The 21,083-nt window shown below is 43.1% G+C and overlaps 1 protein-coding gene across 3 annotated transcripts in view; it reads right to left on the bottom strand.

The window, feature by feature from the left end:
• LOC124591218 (glyoxylate reductase/hydroxypyruvate reductase) overlaps positions 1–21,083 on the bottom strand; it is a 65,388-nt gene that overhangs the window by 404 nt on the left and 43,901 nt on the right. The window lies entirely within an intron of this gene.

Below are 21,083 nucleotides of genomic sequence, written 5' to 3'. Positions count from 1 at the left end.
CAGCCTTCCCCAGAGAAACACTGGGTTTGCAGGAGGAAAAACGCCCCTATTTATTGCAGACAGTCAGTGTCAATATGTCATATTGGTGAAACTTAATTGACCCTAGTATATAATAGGCTAGTCATGTTGAAACGGAGAAGATAGGAAAGAAGCAATTCGTAGACCATTTGGTTTATCAATGACTGGCAACAGTCTACAAATAACTGCTTGGCTTCTGTTGGGTATGTTTTCTTCTTTGTGGATGCATCCAGACTCTTTCACAAAATAAGAGGGGTGATCAAAATTATTAAGCAACCTGATAACATTACTAGAGAGAATGGCAAAGTTCCAGTGTGCTGTCTGCTGGGCTATCTAGCCCGAGCGGCCATGAGCAGTCACAGGGCAGAAGCATTACCACGCACAGACGCAACAGCCTAAACAAACAGCTATAGAGAAAATGTCAGTACTTCTCTGCACACACCAGGAAGAAAACACCCCACCAAAAGCCAAGCACTGATTCACGGACAGTTGCCAACTGTCGACAAGCTGGACAGCCAACAAATAGCATCCTTCCTATCCTTTCCTTTCGGTATGAGTCATAATTGTAGGGCCAATAAAGTTTCAAAATATGACATACTGACACCAACTTTCTACAATAATTAGGGGCATCCCACCTCCTTCAGAACCAATCTTGCCCTCAGGATGGCTGTTGTAGCATAGTCAAAACTTCAGTTTTATAGTTTATATTTAAATGTATTTTATAAAATGACATGGTACAACACCCAGAAGAATTTTAATCATGACACCAGCCATGCAAGACAATGTAGTAATAACCTTCACTTGTTCATCAACTGTGTTGTAACCATTAGACTAGCAACTGGATTACAAAAACATAATGCTCAAGAATAACTGACAAACACTGAGAAGTGCTGTTAATTCACATGAGATAGTTCCACAAATGTTCTCAGAAAATAGAATATATACCTTCATAGTTTTTCAATGTATTCCCCTTTATGTTGTCTATATTGGCATATACTTTTAAAGCACTCAGTGGAGACCTCTGTGGAAAATTAATGAGCATTTCAAAGGGAGCCACAGATGCTTATGGGTAATCCAAGCTCAAATGTAACAATATTATGAAAAGGATAATTGCTACTCGCCATATAGTGGAGATGCTGTGTTGCAGATAGGCACAACAAAAACACTTTCAGAAAGTGAACTTTTGGGCAACAAGGCCTTTGTTGGAAAAACATACACAAAAACAACTCACCAACCCACAAACACAAATCACACACACATGACCACAGTCTGGCTGCTAAGGTCAGAGTGTCAGCAGCAGCATTGATGGGAGAGGTACCTGGGGGGGGGGGGGGGGGGGGGGGTAAGGAGGAGACTTGAGTGGGGAGGGGGAGAGAAGGCAGGGTAGAGGTGGGGGATGGTGAAGTGCTACTTGTGTGGGAGCATAAAGGGATGAGGTGGAGAGATGGTAGGGCACCTAGGTGCAGCCGGGAGATCAGATGAAGGGTGGGGTTAAAGAGGGCAGAGGAAAAGGACAGAAGTAAAAAGACTGAGGCACACTGCTGGAACAGAGGGCTGTGTATTACTGAAACGGGAACAGATAAAGGGCTAGATGGGACAGGACAATGACTACCGAAGGTTGAGGCCAGGAAGGTTACAGGAACATAGGATACATTGCAGGGAGAGTTCCCACCTGTGCAGTTCAAAAAAGCTGGTCTTGGTGGAAAGAATCCAGATGGCATAGGCTGTGAAGCAGTCATTGAAATGAAGAACACTGTGTTGCATGGATTGCTCAGCAATGTGGTGGTTCAGCTGTTTCTTGGCCACAGTTTGTCAGTGGCCATTCATGCACACAGACAGCTTGTCTGCTATCACGCCCACTCAAAATGCCGCTCAGTGCTTGCAGCTTAGCTAGCCCTGCCTCTGATGTTATAGGTGATGCTTGAGACTGGACTGGACTGGACTGGACTGGACTGGACTGGACTGGACTGGACTGGACTGGACTAAGTGGTGGTGGGAGGATATATGGGACAGGTCTAGCATCTAGATCTCTTACAGGGATATGAGCCATGTGGTAAAGGGTTGGGAACAGGGGCTGTGAAGGGATGGACAAGGATTTTGTGTGGATTTGGTGGGCAGGAGAATACTGTAGGAGGGGTGAGAAGGGTAGTGGGTAGGACATTCTTCATTCCAGGGCATGATGAGTGGCAGTCAAAATCCTGTTGCTCCAGTAATAGGTGATAATGAGCCATGAGGGGAATGCTCATCTGTGGCAGGAGGCTGGGACTTTGGGAGGTGGTGGGTGACTGGAGAATAAGGTACACAACATCTGTTTTTGTACAAGGTTTGGAGGGTAATTACAGTGTGTGTAAGCCTCAATGACACTCTCGGTACATTTTGAAAGGGACAGCTCATAACTACAGATGTGACGGCCAACGGTGGCTAGGCTGTATGGAGGAGACTTCTTGGTAGGGAACGGGTGGTGGCTGCCAAAGTGGAAGTTTGCTGGCGGTTGGTAGGTTTGATGTGGACAGAGATACTGATGTAGCCATTTTTGAAGGAAAGGTTAACCTTGAGGAAGGTGGCTTGTTGGGTTGAGTAGGACCAGGTAAAGCCAATGGGGGAAAAATGTTGAGGCTCTGGAGGATTGTGGATAGGGTGTCCTTACCCTCAATCCAGATCACAATGGTGTCATCAATGAATTTCAACCAGTGGAGGGGTTTGGGATTCTGAGTGTTTAGGAAGGATTCCTGTAGATCACCCATGAACAGGTTGGCATAGGATGGTGCCAAGCAGATGCCAATAGCCGTATCCTGGATTTCTTTGAAAGAAATGCTTCCAAAGGAGAAATAATTTTGGGAGAAGATATAGTTGGTATGGCTACTACGAAGGAGGCTGTTGGTATGAAATCTGTTGGGCACTGGGAAATGAAGTGTTCAATAGCGGTAAGGCCATGGGCTTTATGGATCCTGGTGTAAAAGGAGGTGGCATCAATAGTGACGAGCAGGGTACCATGTGGTAATGGGACAGGAACAGTGGATAGGTGGTGGAGCAAATAGTTGGTATCTTTTGTATAGGAGGGTAGATTGCAGTTAATGGCTGAAGGTGTTGGTCTCCGAGAGCAGAGATTCCCCTCAGTGGGGGCACAGTAACCGGCCACAATGGGAAACTTTTGGATGGATGTAGAAGGTGGGCGTGCACAGAGTAGTATGGGTGAGGAAAGAGATGGAGTCCGGTAAGAGGTACTAGGATGGGCCACATTTGATGAGAGACTGGAGACCCTGCTGGACATCTGGAATGGGGTCCTTGTGGCAGGGTTTGTAGGTGGATGAATCTGACAGCTGGCAGATTCCTTCTGGCAGGTACTCCTTGTGGTTCAAAACAACAGTGGTGGAGCATTTGTCAGTACACAGGATTATAAAGTTGGGATCAGCTTTTAGATGGTGGACTGCAGTTTTTTCTGCAGATGTAATGTTAGTTTGCATGTTGATGGACTTGGGGAATGATGGTGAGGCAAGGTTCAACATTAAGACATTTTGGAAAGTTTACAGGTGGTGATTTGGTGGGCACTGGGGCTGGCTCACAGTTGGATGGAGTAGTGAACTGAGACAGGGGTGTTCAACATTGCTCTTTGGATGAGTGTGATTGGTTGGGTTGGTGGTGAAAAAGTGTTTCCACTGTAGGGCCTGGGAGAAGGAGAAAAAGTCTTTAACAAGTCCTGCATGATTGAATTTGGGAGTGGAGCAAAAGGTGAGGCCTTTGGAAAGGACTGGTATTTCTGTAGGTCTAAGGCTTCTGGAGGAAATATTCACGAGTGTGTTTCGGGTCTGTTTAGGTTCTGGATTCTGTATGGTGGTGGTAGGAAGTTTTTGAGGCTGATGTGGTAGGTCTGTGAGGCAGGGTTTGTCAGTTATGAGGGGACGTGGGGAGGTTTGGATGTTGTTGTTTAGGTGGTGGATAGTGGCAGTCCAACGTGGGAGTAGGAAGTGAACAGGGTGGAGAGTTTTCTGAGGTGGCATTGGGCAAGTTGCTTTAGTTCCTGGAGTGCAAGAGTTTCAATGCATGATAAGGGTTCCAGGAATTTGGGACTGCAAGGCAGGAAAATTTTGAGGATGGAGAGAAGGTATTGTAAGGAGGTGTGGGCTTGATTGATATAGTTTTCAGGACTATGATGGTGAGGATTAAGGATTGGCAGAATCTGAACAGATTGAGTTCACTGTGAAAAGAAGGGTGGCAGCCGGAGATGGGTAACTTCATGGTAAGAGGCAGTAACAGTAATTGGGACTGGGTTGTGGCTAGGGATAAGGGAACTCTTCTATACTGATGCAGATGGCAAGAGCAAGGATCCATGGTGATGGATAAAAACGTGTAAAATTTCGTAAATAACACTGAATTATATTTTAAAAAAATTTCACAAAAATACACGCAAACACATAGGAAAAACATCAGGAAAAGAATGAAGTCAGGGGAAACAAGATGAAATCGGAAGGAGAAGGCCGATTGTGAAAGGCAAAAAACAAATGAAATGGTGTTAGGACAAATGAGATCAAAGAAAAAAATAATAAAAAATAAATAATAAGATTGTAATGGGGGTTGCAGGTCTGTGGGCAGGTAAGTGTGAAGAAGGGGAATGGCAGATGCAACTGATTCAATGTAGTTAGTAGGTGCGAACTGGAATCAATAGGAGAAGTAGTGAGGAGTGGGGAGGGGTTGATAAGATGATATACAAGTTTGTGTAGCACAAGAAAGATAAGGGAAAGAACACACGAAAACACGTGAGAATGAGGCAGGAAGAGTGGATGAATTTGAAGGTATTGGATTAGTGATATTGGCAGGAGTAATGTGTGACATGATATGCTGCACTGACAATCAGTGCGGTCTTGTAATGATCTGTTGTGCATGGCCAAGAGAGTTGATATAGTGTGACTTATAAGTAGAGCATCCAGTGTGGTTTGTAAGGTGACAATAGAACACAGGAAACAAGAGAAAGGACAATCACTGAGTATAGTAATGCATCAGAAAATAGTAACAAAAAACTGTGTTACAGGGTGGAAGGAAAGCCATAAAAAAAAAGGAAAATCCAGGATGGAACGTAACAGTATTATGAAAAGGATAGTTTTTACTCACAATACAGCGAAGATGTTGAGTCGCAGATAGGCACAACAAAAAGCCTGTTGAAATGTTAGCTTTCAGCCAACAAGGCTTTTGTCCAAAATAGATACACACACACACACACACACACACACACACACACACACACACACACACACACACACACGCGCGCGCATGCGAGACCATTCTCTGGCTACTGAGGCTAGACTGTGAGCAGCAGCCCATGATGGGAGAGGCAGCCAGATGGTGGGAGTAAGGAGGCTTAGATGGGTAGGGGGTGGGATAGCAGGGAAGGGGTGGGGGACAGTAAAGTGCTGCTTGTGGGAGCGTACAGGGATGAGGTGGAAAGAGGGTAGGGCAGACACGTGCAATGGGGGGGGGGGGGGGGGAGGCGGGGTTAGATGGAGAGGGTGGGGTAATGGAAAAGAGAGAAGTAAAAAGACTGAAGGAGCTTGGTCAAACAGAGGGCTGTGTTGTGCTGGAATGGGAACAGGGAAGTTCGGTTGGTTGATTTGGGGGGGGGGGGGGGGGGGGACCAAACAGCAAGGTCATTGGTCCCATTGGATTAGGAAAGGAAGTCAGACCGTCCCCTTTCAAAGGAATCAACCTGGCATTAGAACAGGTAAGGGGCTAGATGTGTAAGGACAATGAGTAACAAAGGTTGAGGCCAGGAGGGTCATGGGAATGGATGATACATTGCAGATAGAGTTCCCACCTGCACAATTCAGAAGTTCTAATGGTGGTGGGAAGGATCTGGCGGGCACTTTCTGTGAAGCAGTCATTGAAATGAGGAATGATATGATGGGTGGATTGCTCAGAAACAGGGTGGTCCAGTTGTTTCTTGGCCATAGTTTGTTGGTGGCCATTCATGTGGAGAGAGAGCTTGATGGTTGTCGTGACCATGTAGAATGCAGCACAGTGGCTGCAGCTTAGCTTGTAGATCACATGACTGGTCTCACAGGTAGCCCCGCCTCTGATGGGATAGGTGATGCTTGTGACCGGACTGGAGTAGTTGGTGGTGGTGTGGTGGTGGTGGTGGGAGAATGTATAGGACAGGTCTTGCATCTAGGTCTCTTACAGGGATATGAGCCATGAGACAAGGGATTGGGAACAGAGGTTGTGTAGGGATGGATAACGATTTTGTTTAGGTTCAGTGGGCGGCAGAATACCACTGTGGGAGGGGTGGGCAGGGCAGTGGGTAGGACATTCCTCATTTCAAAGCATGACAAGAGGTACTGAAAACCCTGGCGGAGAATGTGATTCAGTTGCTCCAGTCCTGGGTGGTACTTAGTCACAAGGGGAATGCTCCTCTGTGGCCGGATGGTGAGACTTTGGGGGGTGGTGGGTGCCTGCCACGCATCCTTCCACATTGACTGCCATCTGTTCAGATTCCACCAATCCTAATCTTCACCAACATGGTCCTGCAAAACCATATCAATCAGTCCCAAATCTCCTCACATAACTTGCTCTCCACCCACAATATTCTCTTGCTATGCAGTTGCAAGTTCCTGAATCCCACATTACACACTGAACCTCTTGAACTAGAGCAACATGCACACCACCACCCCAAAAAAACTCTCCACTCTGTTCACTTCCTATTCCGCCTTGGAATGCCACTACCAGCACCTGTAGAACAATCTCCAAGCGACTCCCCTCTCCCACATGCCCCACATGGCCGACAAATCCTGTCTTGCAGACCCACCCTCGAAAACTTCCTCCCATCACCAAACAGAATCCAGATCCGAAACACAGTCGTGAACATTTCCTCCAAAGGCCTTAGCCCCGCAGAAGTATCAGTCCTTCCCAAGGGCCTCACCTTTTGCTACACTCCCAAATTCAATTATGCAGGATTTGTTAAATACCTTCTCTCCTTCTCCCAGTCCTACAGTCAAAACATTTTTCTGCCACCAACCCTACCAACCAAAGACCAATGCTGGACCCTGCCTGACTCAGTTCACTTCCCCATTCAACTGTGATCCAACCTCACTGCCCCAGATCACTCCCTGTTAACTTTCTAGAATTTGTTAACCTTGAACCTTGCTTCACCACCATTCCCCAAATCCATCAACATGCAAACTAAACTTACATCCACAGAAATAACCGCAATCCACCATCTAAAAACTGATCCTGGCCATATAATCCTACCTGCTGACAAAAGCTCCGCCACTGTTGTTTTGAACCGTATGGATTATCTGGCAGAAGGACCCCCCACTTCATCCAGCTACAAAACCTGCCACAGTTAACCCAGTCCAGAAAGAAACCCAGCAAGATCCCCAGGCTCTCCTCAAATCCTTAGGTTCATCCCAGATCGGATTTTATCCCAGAACCTCTTCCCGGACTTAATTTCTCTCCTCACCCCTACCAATCCCTGTATGCCTATCTTCTATATGCTTCCTGAAGTATATACACCCAACGACCTAGGATGCCCCGTTGTGGCCGGTTACTGTGCTCCCACTGACAATCTCTGCTCTCAGAGACCAACAGCTTCAGCCATTACATGCAACCTACCCTCCCCTGTAGAAAAGATACCAACCATTTCCTCTACTAACTCTCCATAGTTCCTGCTTCTGTATCACGTGGTGCCTTGCTCATCACTACTGATGCCATCTCCCTTTACACTACGGTCCCTAAAGCCCATGGCCTTACCACTATTGAACACTACATTTCCCAATGCCTGACGGATTCCAAACCAATAACGTCCTTCCTAGTTGCCATGACCAACTATATCCTCACCCACAGTTACTTCTCCTTTGAAGGCATTACCTACAAACAAATCCAGGGTATAGCTATTGGCACCCACTTGTCACCACCCTATGCCAAACCTATTCATGGGCAATGTACAGGAATACTTCCTAAATACACAGAATTCCAAACCCCTCACCTGGTTCAATTCATTGATGCCATCTTTGTCATCTGGGTTGAGGGCGAGGACACCCTATCCACATTTCACCAGAATCTCAATACCCTCTCCCCCATCCACTACACCAGGTCCTATTCAATCCGACAGGCCACCTTCCTTTAGGTTGTCCTCCCCTTCAAAGAAGGCTACATTAGTACCCCTGCCCATATCAAACCTACCAACCACCACTAATACCTCCACTTTGAGAGCTGCCATCTATTCCATACCGAGAAGTCCCTGCCACACAACCTAGCCACCTGTGGCTGTCGCATCTGTAGTGATAAGTGGTCCCTATCGAAATATACCAAAGGTCTCCCTGAGGCTTTCACAGACTGTAATTACCCTCGAGAAACCATGTACCAAAATAGATCTTCTGTACCTTATCTCTCCATTCCCAAAATCCCACTGTCTGGCCACAGATGAGCATTCCCCTCATGACTTAGCACCACCCAGTACTGAAGCAACTGAATCACATTCTCTGCCAGGGTTCTGACTATCTCTCATTGTGCCCTGAAATGAGGAAGGTCCTACCCACTATCCTTCCCACCCCTCCCACAGTGGTATTCTGCCACCCACTGAACCTATACAATATTCTTGTCAATTCCCACACAACCCCTGCTCCCAACCCTTTGCCCCATGGCTCGTATCCCTGTAATAGACCTAGATGCAGGAACTGTCTCATACATTCTCCCACCACCAGCTACTCCAGTCTGGTCACAAGCATCACCTATCAAATCAAAGGCAGTCATGTAATATACAAGCTAAACTACAGCCACTGTGCAGCATCCTACATGGACACGACAAATCACAAGCTGTCTGTCCACATGAATGTCCACCAACAAACTGTGGCCAAGAAACAGCTGGACCACCACATTGCAGAGCAATCCACGCAACAAAGCATACTTCATTTCAATGACTGCTTCACAGCCTATGCCATCTGGATCTTTCCCACCAACAAGCTTTTGTAATTGTGCAAGTGGGACCTCTCCCAGCAATGTATCCTACACTCCTGCAACCCTCCTGGCCTCAACCTTTGTTAGTCATTGTCCTTACCCATCTAGCCCCTTCCCTGTTCTCATTTCAGCACTCTATTCCAGCAACACGCCTCAAGTCCTTTTTACTTCTCTTCTGTTCTGTTCCATTACCCCTCCCCCAATCCTCCCACCGTTTTAACTGCTGAACTGCACATAGCTGCCCTACCCTTTCTCCAGCTCGTCAATGTATGCTCCCACAAGCAAGACTTTACCGTCCCCCACCCCTACTCTGCTATCCCTCCCCCTCCCTGCCCCAGCCTCCTCCTTACCTCCACCACCCAGCTGCCTCTTCCATCATGTGCTGCTACTCACAGTCTTACCTCAGCAGACAGACTGTGGTCACGTGTGTGGGAGTTGCGTATGCTTAAGTGTGTGTGTGTGTGTGTGTGTGTGTGTGTGTTTTCTCTATTTTCAATGAAGGCCTTGTTGTCCAAAAGCTCACTTTCTGATAGGCTTTTCGTTGTGCCTATTTGCGACTGCATCTCCGCTATATAGGTTCTAATGGAGAGTCATAATACATAATGGTAGTTCTTTTGACTTCTGGAAGGAGTATCAAATTACAATGAGATAACTAGGTACCATAATGTGAATGCATAAGTGTCTGCTTTTGAGATAACTTGCTAAATGCTGTGTGAGAGCCACTCTGAGTGGACACCATGAAGTCGCAAAGTAAATTTTTAGAATATTGTAAGTTTCCTGATCATGCTATTGCAACAGGGGGGAGACTTGAGCTTGTCAGCCATAGAATGGGAGAGCCCCATGATCAAAATTGGTGCCAGAGACAGGGATTTGTACGAGATTGCTTGAATGTATTTTCCGAAAATTACTTCGAGCAGATAGTTGGAGAACTCTTACATGAAGTCATCACCATAAACGTCCTATGAACTAATGGACACCAATGTTTTGAAGCAACTAATACAGATGAGGCCAGAGGTGATCATAAAACTGTGATAACATCAGTGACCACGGGTGTTTCAAGAAGTGTCACAAAAAGTAGGAAAGTAGTTTTGTTTAGCAAGAGTGACAGGATATAAATTGCAGAGTACCCGAATAGTTAACAGTACTCAACTCAAAGGACAAATATGTTAAACACAAATGGACAAAATGCAAAAGCTTTAGACAATGTGCCTTGGACAAGTATGTGCCAAGCAAGATCGTGAGGTATGGAAAAGACCCACCGCAGTTCGTGTTAGAAGGCTGCTATGGAATCACCAAAAATTCAAACAAAGTCAAAGCCTAGTTGACCATTATGCTGAATGAAGCCAAAATTAACATAAGGAGTGCTATATGAGAAGCATTCATTCAATGAATTAAAATGTAAAATTTTGACAATCTGACAAATAATACTAATTTTGGTTTTATGTTAAGTCAGTAAGTGTATCAAAATTATCTGGCTAGGAAACTGAAGTTAACAGAGACATGACCCAAATGCTGAATTCAGTTTTCTGAGATTGTTTCCCCACAGAAGACCATAATATGGTTCTTTGTTTTAATTACTGCACAAATGCCAAAACAGTAAATATTTAGGTAAGTGACTCCAGATTTAAAATCAAATAATACCGTTAACCAGTGGAAAGCCAAATAGACCAGATGAAGTACCACTGAGGTTCTACAGAGATTTTGAAAAAATAACTTGCTCACCTGCTAACAGCAGTTTACTGCAACTTGCAAGAGCAAAAAAGGATACATAGCAATTGGAAAATGGTAAGCACATGCTCATTTTCAAGAATGGCTGTCAGATAGATGCACATAATTGGCATTAAGCAGTTGTAGAATTATATAGTAATGTGAAGTCCTGGACGAATGTAAATCATGTGAGGAGTGAAGGTAACACTTCATTGGATAGCAGAGGCATTAAATTATTGAAAGACACATAAAGAGAGACAGAAAACTAACAACTGCAGTTGGTTTTTAGTTCCTGGAGATAACAATGGCCACATGAAAGTTACGAATGTGTAAATGTATTTGTGTTTTGTTTTGTCTATATCCGGTGAAGGCTGATTGCTGATAGTATCAGCACTCTTTTTTTTCTTTATGTTTGCCTGTAGCTCAGTGCCAACTCTGTGTAGTAAGTGGCAATCTGTCATTTTCATATTGTTGTTACTCTGTCTCGGATTTTCAATTATTTTATTCAGACTGAAAACAAACACAGAAGAGCTCACTAAGAAACAAATAGAATTATTAAAAATCTGGCTGCAATATGAAGGGATCTCTGGAAGGAGGTTAAATATTTATCAGAGCAGAAAAAGTTAAGCAAATGGGGACAATCCATTCACAACTATTCAGGTTGAGAGTTTAACTGACATTCCTTTCTTCACATTGTATATCACCTTTCAGTCCGTGCCTTCTCATCCAATATTAAAAGTGTCATCGTCGTGGTCTTCTGTTTGAAAGCTGATTTGGTGTAGCTCTCTGCACTAGTCTACCCTGTGCAAGCCTCTTCATTCCTATATCCACTTCACCCTGCACTCTAAAGAGGAGATTTGGACTTCCTCTACAGTTTTTGTCCCCTACACTTCCCTCCATTACCAAATTAACTATTCCTTGATGTCCCAATAATTATCCTATTGGTCTATCCCTTCTTCAATCAAACTGTACCATGCAGCTCTTTTATCTCTAGTTCGATGCAGTACCTCTCTATAATTTACTACCATTTAATCTTCAGCATTCTTTTGCAATGCTACATTCTCTTCTTGCCTCTACTGTTTATCATCCACTCCATTTCCCTGTAAGGATATGGGTCAGAAAAAATTTCCATATTCAATGTTAACTAATTCTTCATTCTTGGAAAAAAATGTTCTTGCTATTTCAATCTGCATGTTATGAATGGGTATCAAAACACTTTGAGGCCAGCTGTGTTTTCTTGTCACCTTTTAGTTCTGTTTACTTGTCACCTTGTACAGCAACATAACTCACAGCATTTCTGCTACTGCTAAAACCTGTCCTCAAAGTCTTCTTTTGAAAATGGGTCGGGCACCTTCTGGAATTTGTGCTGGGTCTCTCCATTGTTGGCAAAACAGTGACCTTTGAATTGGATCTTCAGCTTCAGGAAGAGAGCGAAGTCTGCAGAAGCCAAATTTGGAAAGCAGGATGGGTGCCAAAGTTGCGATAAACTTATTTCTGGTGAGAAACTCAAGTATGAAGAGAGCGCAGTGACAAGGTGCATTGTCAACATGGAGCAGCCAGTTTTTCGCATGCCACAGATCCAATTATTTTCACCAAATGTCCTCCCTGACACCTTAAAATCTGACAGTAGAACTCACTCTTTGAGAATAATTTGTGATGCACAATGCCATGAATGTATAAAAGCACGATGAGCATGCACTTGGTAACACTGCGGACCTGCCTCACGTTTTTTGGTCATGTAGATAATGGGCTCTTTCATTGTGAAGTCTGCTGATTTGTTTCCAGTATTATACCAATACACCCACGTTTTCTCACCGGTAATGATCTTCAACATGAAAAACAGCTCATCTGTCATATACCAACAGTTCTTGGGCGACTGGTACGGTGTTTCTTTTGTTCCTGGGTCAGCAGTCTGGGGGCAAACATTGCAGAACATGCCACATGTTGAAATCACAAGTAAGGAATACCTGCACTGGTCCGTACAACACATCGACAATGGCAACAATGTTGTGGATCATTCTTCAATGATCTTCATGTACAAGTTGCCAAATGGTTTTGACATTTTCAGGCAATTTATTGTGGAAGGCCATCCTGATCTCTAGTCGTCTTTCAGCGATGATGATCTGTTCTTGAATCACACATGCCATTCAAAGCACTTCACATGACCCGTTACAACACAGCTGTACACTTGCAAAATCATGTTAAGTGCCTCTGTGGTGGATTTATCCAGTTTCACAAAAAATTTTCATATTTACTTGTTGTTTTGACTTGCTGTCCACGCTGAAATCACAGATGTGATAACAAACATGGTCAGAATGGCCCCAGCTGCCATTTTGCAGTGAATAGCCTACTGTATTTTAGCAATGTAGGATTAACATTCTGGATAACTCTCAAATCGAAGGATGCAATGAAACGAATTCACAACATCAGGACGTTGCAGCCTTCTCGAACAATGGCCAAGTACCCCATGTGTGTATACCGACCAGTCTAAATATAAGTACTCTGTTGGCTGTACCAACTTAGACATTAACAATAAAAACAGTGAATCATGTCGTCGAAACAGGCATCAATTTACGTGGCCAAACTCCTAGCCATTGAATCACCGCTACAGCATTGCCACTCTGTTTTTTCTGAATTTATCCCCCCTGTCTAAGTTTAGTACTCTGTTTTTTCTTTCCCTGGAGTCCCTAATAATCCATAATGCAGGTATTAATTTTGCCATAGATAAATCAGTTTTTCGGTGACTTCTCAATAAGAATAAAATATTATAAAAGCACATTGCACTAATCACACATACTACAAAGCAGTTACGAATGGGACTCATAAATTAGATATATATGTGGAAGGCACAGATCTAAAAATTTATCATCACTTCATGGTTTCTCAAAAAAGAAGAGAGTAACTGAAATCTTTTTTTCCAGTTAGTGGAACTGGAATGGAAAGAAATACTGAGACATGTTCCCACGAGATTGCTTTCTTTGACTATAGCTATAAAACAGAATTATTGTGGACTGGGATGGCATCAAGAGCTACTTCAAAGGTACTGATGATTGGCCAAATTTTTTGAGGCCAGTTTTTCTGAATGAAAATCTTGAGGAAGACAATATGCCTCCATTCTGTGAGCAATGTTGGAAATTTGTTGGATACAGTTAACAGAAAATTAGAAGGTTGTGATTTGAGTGTCTTGGAGACCTTTAAGCAAATGCATCTTCTAACTAATAACCTTACACAGAGGCAGAAGGATGGTTTTTATGGCTGTAAGGCAAAGCAGCTACTGGGTGGCTTATCTCTTCAAAGTTTTGGCAGATTTCAATGCCTTTTACTGTATTTTACTTCAGTATCTGGAAAAAAAAAGATATGGTGTTACCGCTAATAATCAATATGCATGCTTAGTAGGTTTTTCCTTGGAGAATGAAATGGAATTTAAAGATTTCTAAACTGAGTGGAAATTCTTAACCTGAGAGATAACATTTGTATTGACAGCTTGCATATCGAATTCCCTGAATTCAAGACTAACTTTATTTGAAAGTGTGAACAAGGACAGTAGTGATGTGTCAATGTGGTCGAGTTTCTTTTCAGCTGTACCAGAACAGAGCGCCAAGTATTTATAAGACGGTGGGATACTTGTTCAGTTTTCCAGGATGTAATGCTTTTGTGGAAAAAGTGTTCCACATTAATGAATAACAAATGGAATGAGACAAGAAAAACATGTAGTACAGAGCCAATTGATGCAGAGCTCCAAATTATGGTGAATTTTAATATGTCATGTAAAGAATTTTTTGAACATGTAAACAAGATCTTACATTACTGAAAGATGGGAAAACACCTACAAAATATCAGTAAAAGTTAGATGAATTTGTATAAATCTTTTTCATATTTGTAAATAAATCTCATTATTATCACAGGTTGAAATTCAATCACATATCACAAACACCTTTATAGACTGCACCTTGTACCATTGCCATATTGTAAGTGTGAGGAAGGACACTCATTTGGCTGCCCTTGACACAGAAGGGAATTCGATTGGCTGATTATGGAGCTGGCTTACAAGCATCAAGCACTTCCTTCTTATGTGTTAATCCACTTCTTTCCAATGAATTTAGACATTTATAAATTGCTAGTGCAGTTTGTCTTAAAAGTTTGAATTGAATGGTAAAGGTTAAGTTAAAATGAACAGTTAAGATTGCAATAATATTTATTTATTAACCAGTTTCGGCTTATGTAAAAACCATTTTCAGGATTTTTGGCCTCCTATGGTTGGTGTTGGCAGCTCCTCAGTTTTCTCTTGATACCACAATAGTGAGAATGTATAATCTTTGTTGTGCAAGAAAACTGAGGAGCCACCAGCACCAGCCACATGGGGCCAAAAATTCTGAAGATGAAGGTTACATAAACCGAAACCAGTTAATAAACAAATATTATTGAGATCTCAACTGCTCATTTTAACTTAAGTATAGCATCAGGTCACTGCTCTCCACGGACTATATTGTCTAAATTTATGTAACTGTTAAGTTTGAAATCAAACAATGAAAATGCCAGGTAGAGATATCAAAAGTGTAGGAAAAGATAGATTGCTACTTACTGTAAAGAAGACATGTTAAATTGCAGGCAGTCACAACTAAAAGACACTTACATGAAGCTTTTGGCCACAGCCTTTGTCAGCAAAAGAGAAACACACACCTTTCACACACACAAGCAAGCACACATGACTGCCAATTCCAGCAGCTTGGGGCGGCTGCGTTCTGGCCCGAGCTGCCAGAGTTGACAGTCGTGTACACAAGAGGTGTGCTTACTTGTGTGTATGAATGGTGTGCGTTTCTCTTTTGTTGACGAAGGCTGTAGCTGAAAGCTTTATGTAATTGTCTTTTAACTGTCCTCCCCCTCCTGCCCCCCCCCCCATTTAGTTAGAGGCTTTTACGCAACAACTATACTAGTTTTACACCGCAAAATGAAATAGAATCTGACATTGCCCACAACTGAGCAATGAAATGAATTAAATTGTAACAAGTCAAAATTTGTGCCTGACTGGGACTCGAACCTGGATTTCCCATTTGTCATTTTACGTGCGCAGTTGCCTTTACCACCACTAAAGCTATCCAAGCATGCTTTCTATCTGACCCAAATTCCCATCTTGTCTCATATACCCATCTGCAGGGTACCCCCCCCCCCTCCCCCATCATATATAAATATACCAATTTTGCCCATTATGACTCTGAAGAGAATGATTTAAAGAAACATTAAACCTATAATTCTTCAAAGCACACATATACTTATAAATATTCAGGAGTGACAACTTTGCCTAAAATAATCATGTGTGTCAGCCTCCTGGCCTAAAGCTGAAGAAGATTCGGGTGAACCATCACCAACAATGGAGCCTCATGGCATTCATTCATACATCCTTGTCTTCACAACTAAAGCGTGACCTGTAGTAGAGTGAGGTGAGGACTGTGTCTTACCTGGTCAAAAGGTATGCTGTATGGAAAAAACACTATCACCACGAGACAGGCTACCAGCAAGTCTTCTGTCATTGTCCCGTTGTTCTCTTGCACAAGCTATGCTCTGGTGCTGTGCACATAAGAAGAGGGTAGTGGGGTGACATACAGTGGGCTAGGGCCAATGTACCATATGTCTTACAACATATGATCCAAACAAAATTCTCACAACAGCTATGGATGCGTCAGGCTACGCTATAGGTGCCTTTCTGTCACACCACTGTCGTGGTTTTGACCAACCAACCGTGTCGCTTCAAAGACTGACTGTGGTACAAACAAAAAAAAAAAAACAAAAAAAAAAAAAAAAAATTTACAGTTGGATCATGAAAATGGCTCTCTTGGTTATATTTTCAGTGAAGAAATTTCATGATTGCATTTATGGATGTAAATTTATGCTCCTCATGGACAACAAACTTTTAGTGGCTGTCTTTGGATCAGACAATACTGTTCTTCCATGGACAGGTCAAAGTTCGCAGTGCTAGGTGCTACTTCGACAAAATGCAACTACGAAATTGTATTCAGGTCCACAGCACAACACATGAATGCATATTTGCTTTCACATATCCCAACAGAGCAAAAGAAAAAAATTTGACTCGTCAACTGATATTAGTTTTTTCAATAGATACCAGCAGTCAAGACACCAAGGAAAATTGCCCAGTAAACTCAAATTTAATTGCTAAAATTGTCCTTGAAGAGCCTATTTTATCTAAGATAAAACACTATAGTCAAACAGAGTGGCCTAACGATAAGAAATTATGTAATCAGCCAGAGATTAAATCTTACTGGAATACAAGGCATCCACTTCCAGTGAACAAAGGTGTCATTCTGGTACATGAGCAGTTATTCCTGTGCTACTTTATCCAAGGCCCAGATGCTACATCAATGCCACAGGGAATTGTTACTAGAAAAATACTGACAAAGACATTGAAATAATGCTAGCTAAATGCTAGTTACGTCAAAAATACCAATCAGCTCTGCCATGTCAATATTTTCTGTGGCCACAGACACCAGAACCCTGGTCATGTCTGCATACTGATTTTACCAGACCTTTTCTCAGGAACTATTGACCCATCCTCATTCTACAAATTTCCTTTTCTGATACAGGTATCATAGAAATCTTCAGGCTTTGTCTAAGGTCCTCTCTACTGAAGGACTGCCAAAATCTATTGCCTCTGACAAACACAATTTTCTTCTCAAGAATTTGAACTATTTTGTGAAACCTATAGCATTTCACATTTCAGAACTACACAGTTTCATCCTGACACCAATGGACTCAGTGAAAGATACAAATGAACTTTCAAGTCACTCATGCCCAAGCACATTCAACTGTGCAATAAAGACAATGCTTTATTGATTTTCCACTCTCAGTACAGAGGCGCTCCACACGATGCACAGTCTCCAGCTTAGAAACTACACAGGAGACTGCATCAAACATCATCAATTTTAAAACTATTTGTGCATTGACAAGCTGATCTTCAAAAACAGTTGTAAAGAAAATTTTTTAAACTTAAATATCTGGTGCCCATTTCAATGTAGAAGTACGAAAAAGACACGGGTACCAGGCAGAGTCACACAGCAGGCTGGCAACATGATGTTTAAAATAAATGGTATAGAGTTGTAACATACCACAAGAATCAAATCAGGCTGCTCTGTGCTCACATGCACATTGGCAGAACACCTAGGCTGGTTTCTTTTACAGAATTAGAAGACCTGTATGCAACCACTGTCTGAGGGACATTCTGAAGCAGCCAGCAGCTGTCCCCACCAGTGCCTCCAGCAGCAGGGTCCAGCTTCAGCCAGCCAGCGAGGAGCTGATAGAAGTGTACACGGCACCCCATAACTAAGCGCAGCATCTGGACCTTAAAATGGCACATGCTTAACCAGCTGTAGGTGAATAGATGTCAACAAGCACGGAAGCAAGACCCTAATGAAGCCAGTTGGGTTCATCAGCTTACACCCCCCCCCCTCCCCACCTCACATGACAGATGTGTATGTGGCTAAAGGGGATAAACAACAACATGAGATACCACACCCACGTAGGCACAACCACTAACCTGGCACCTCTCCGTTCCAAGCAGCAGCCTCCAGGTGGTGCTTGTTAATCGGATCCATTTTATGTTTCCACACCATGTCTGCCAGAGAGCTATATTCTTCTGCCAATAGTGTTGCCAGCAATCAAAGTCAGTGCTGTCAGCAGGGCCTACTTTGCTTCTGTCTAGCACTGACACAGATGGAAATCTGTCAGCTGACAGGAAGAACAGACAACACTCCACAGACACCCTCTCAGTTCAGTGACTGCTTCTCAGCAGCTCCTACTGTGTCATCACTTCCTGTATTGTGCTATGGAGCACAGTTTCATGGGTTCCGATCAGAAGAAGACAGATCCAACTTAGCAGTTGCTAATTACAGAGAACTAGGACAGACAAAGAGCGTCTGCATGTGCAATAACTTGCGGGAATGCAGCTAGGTGTTGTCGTTGACCATATCGTGCCTCAGTTTTCAAAGAAACTCTATGTAAACACTAATGTTTACAGTGTGTCGCCCGGTGGCATTCCCCTAAGTTGTTTGAACAATGCATATACCAGGATAAACTAAGATCTCACAAGTGTCTGAATAATTACTTATAGACACAGTAACAATATTGCTCACTGCCAAGAGACAGCAAAGTTATTTCAATTTCATTGTAATACATTTAGGATATCAAGTGAAATGCATCCACCTGTTACTAAAGTTAAGCAAAGTTTTGTACCATAATTGTCAACAAATATTATTGGTTATTTCTTATTGTGTTGCCACATATTTGATCTAGTGATGCCCCATCAAGCAAGTGTAATAGCAGCACTAGCATGCAAACTACCACCTGCTCTGTTGGAACACAGTAGGAATTAAGTTTTCTGCTACCGTGGATGTTTGGGCTGAAGTAATAGTAACATTCAGTTACAACCCAACACTACACAACAGGACCAGTTGCAGACATTATCATGATTTTGTTGATACTTATACTTGTGAGTTAGTACCTTGTTTTCAAGGTTAAACCAAAGATCAATGGACATTTCTGAGTGTAAAGCCCCTGGTGGACCACGAGACTCAGAGGGCCACAGACACGGGTTCACAGGTAGATGCCGTGTTTCTTGACTTCCGCAAGGCGTTCGATACAGTTCCCCACAGTCGTTTAATGAACAAAGTAGGAGCATATGGACTATCAGTCCAATTGTGTGATTGGACTGAAGAGTTCCTAGATAACAGAACGCAGCATGTCATTCTCAATGGAGAGAAGTCTTCCGAAGTAAGAGTGATTTCAGGTGTGCCGCAGGGGAGTGTCATGGGACCGTTGCTATTCACAATATACATAAATGACCTTGTCGATGACATCGGAAGTTCACTGGGGCTTTTTGTGGATGATGCTGTGGTGTATCGAGATGATGTAACAATGGAAAATTGTAATGAAATGCAGGAGGATCTGCAGCGAATTGACGCATGGTGCAGGGAATGGCAACTGAATCTCAATGTAGACAAGTGTAATGTGCTGCGAATACATAGATAGATCCCTTATCATTTAGCTAAAAAATAGCAGGTCAGCAACTGGAAGCAGTTAATTCCATAAATTATCTCGGAGTACGCATTAGGAGTGATTTAAAATGGAATGATCATATAAAGTTGATCGTCGGTAAAGCAGATGCCAGACAGATTCATTGGAAGAATCCTAGGGAAATGCAATCTGAAAACAAAGGAAGTAGGTTACAGTACGCTTGTTCGCCCACTGCTTGAATGCTGCTCGGCAGTGTGGGATCCGTACCAGATAGGGTTGATAGAAGAGATAGAGAAGATCCAACGGAGAGCAGCGCGCTTTGTTACAGGATCATTTAGTAATCGCGAAAGCGTTACGGAGATGATAGATAAACTCCAGTGGAAGACTCTGCAGGAGAGACGCTCAGTAGCTCGGTACAGGCTTTTGTTGAAGTTTCGAGAACATACCTTCACTGAGGAGTCAAGCAGTATATTGCTCCCTCCTACGTAGATCTCGCGAATAGACCATGAGGATAAAATCAGAGGAGAGATTAGAGCCCACAGAGAAGCATACCGACAATCCTCCTTTCCACGAACAATACGAGACTGGAATAGAAGGGAAAACTGATAGAGGTACTCAGGGTACCCTCCGCCACACATCGTCAGGTGGCTTGCGGAGAATGGATGTAGATGTAGATGTAGATGTAGAGATCATGAAAAAGTAACCCATACAAATTATAAAAATTACATGACTGAGATGTGTCCAGACATTAACGGCAAAGTGGGCTGGAGCACCATCATGTAGCAGTTACATAACCCTTCAACTCATGAATGGCACTTCTTCCAGAAGGGGAGGCAAACTCAGCTGCAAGAAACAACAATATTTCCAGCCTGTTAGGTGACGTGGAAGGAACTTTGGTCCCAAGATAAGGTCACCAATTATCCCAGCCCACACATTCCAGCTGCACCAATGCTGATGATTCGCTGTCACCATACTGTTCTGCATACTGTCCCACAGATAACTTATGGAAGCTGAGATACCACTGTGCATAAAGGTGGCCTAATCTATGAATAGGATGGATGACATAAATCCCAGGATCACGGTTGCCTGGTGAAGAAACCAGTAACAAAACTGCTCCCGATGTGGGCAGTCTGTCACTAATAAGCCCTGTACATGCTGTAACTGATAAGGGTAGTAACAATCGTCATGGAGATTGTTACACACGGTTATCTGGTTTACCCTTTACTGGCGGGCCAACTACCAGGTACTGACATGGTAGTTGCCTTCCACAGTATTAATCAATTTTTCTTCCAAGTCTGGTGTTCAACAATGTCCTTCATGACTTCCTGCTTCCCGAAACGACCCTGTCTTAGGCAAATAGTGAAACACTGTTGCAAACATTGAATGCTGTAGTT

Source organism: Schistocerca americana, chromosome 2 (assembly GCF_021461395.2).
Source record: "Schistocerca americana isolate TAMUIC-IGC-003095 chromosome 2, iqSchAmer2.1, whole genome shotgun sequence".
In the NCBI taxonomy this organism is placed as follows: Eukaryota; Metazoa; Arthropoda; class Insecta; order Orthoptera; family Acrididae; genus Schistocerca; species Schistocerca americana.
Note: the sequence above shows the minus strand (reverse complement) of the source record. Positions and strands in the feature narration are given on the sequence as shown.